The following is a 1,437-nucleotide window of genomic DNA, read 5'->3' on the forward strand; positions in this document are numbered from 1 at the left end:
TCTCTCTCTCTCGTTTCTACTGCACCCATTGCATTCTACGAGTTGTACAGGACGAACGTGGTGTGGTCCGATAAACGAAGCTAATTACGACAGCCAAATTAGCTTCGGCGTACGTCTTCCTGTGGTGTTTCCACAAATCCAACAGGATTCGATCGACGACAGGGGAGATTCAAGAATTAGCGTAAAAATAAAAAAAAAATAAAAAAAGTAAAACAAACAAATGTATTTATCGATTCGTAGTCGTAAGTTTTCAGTTCTCGCATTTCGATGGATAAAAGTGATATTCATTTATGTTCATATTTTCGTATAGGAATGATACAATGAATATCGTTTTTTTTTTTTGTAATCGTTGTTTAATTCCTTACCGATTTCGTTGCACTTTAATATGCAAATTTTCATTGAAAGTTTTTTCTTTCTCCACGGCTCGATCAAATTACTGATCTAATTGCATCATTTAGATCCTAAAGTATTAGGTTATAAATATTACAAATTTTTTTGGTTGGTTCCTTTCTTTTTTTTTTACCAGCCTAAATCGCATTCTTTTCTTTTTGTTTTTTGTATAATACAATTTCCAAAATTTCGTTAGTTTATATTTTAAAAGACGTATTTTTTGACCGAACGAACGAATATAGTTTCAATTAATATATATGAGTTTCAAAGGGAAATTAAAGACATTTAATAAATTTGATGAACAATTTATTATGACCTTGTTGTATAATAAATTGTTACAAGGTCATAATAAATTGTTCATCAAATTTATTAAATGTCTTTAATTCCCTTTGAAACTCATATATATTAATTGAAACTATATTCGTTCGTTCGGTCAAAAAATACGTCTTTTAAAATATAAACTAACGAAATTTTGGAAATTGTATTATACAAAAAACAAAAAGAAAAGAATGCGATTTAGGCTGGTAAAAAAAAAAGAAAGGAACCAACCAAAAAAATTTGTAATATTTATAACCTAATACTTTAGGATCTAAATGATGCAATTAGATCAGTAATTTGATCGAGCCGTGGAGAAAGAAAAAACTTTCAATGAAAATTTGCATATTAAAGTGCAACGAAATCGGTAAGGAATTAAACAACGATTACAAAAAAAAAAAACGATATTCATTGTATCATTCCTATACGAAAATATGAACATAAATGAATATCACTTTTATCCATCGAAATGCGAGAACTGAAAACTTACGACTACGAATCGATAAATACATTTGTTTGTTTTACTTTTTTTATTTTTTTTTTATTTTTACGCTAATTCTTGAATCTCCCCTGTCGTCGATCGAATCCTGTTGGATTTGTGGAAACACCACAGGAAGACGTACGCCGAAGCTAATTTGGCTGTCGTAATTAGCTTCGTTTATCGGACCACACCACGTTCGTCCTGTACAACTCGTAGAATGCAATGGGTGCAGTAGAAACGAGAGAGAGAGA

The 1,437-nt window shown here is 30.6% G+C and overlaps 1 protein-coding gene across 1 annotated transcript in view; it reads right to left on the bottom strand.

Moving 5' to 3' along the window:
• Nucleotides 1–1,437, bottom strand: part of LOC106787545 — a 143,311-nt gene that overhangs the window by 139,350 nt on the left and 2,524 nt on the right. The window lies entirely within an intron of this gene.

This window comes from Polistes canadensis, unplaced genomic scaffold (assembly GCF_001313835.1).
Source record: "Polistes canadensis isolate GaletaPanama2010 unplaced genomic scaffold, ASM131383v1 scaffold_104, whole genome shotgun sequence".
Taxonomy (NCBI): Eukaryota; Metazoa; Arthropoda; class Insecta; order Hymenoptera; family Vespidae; genus Polistes; species Polistes canadensis.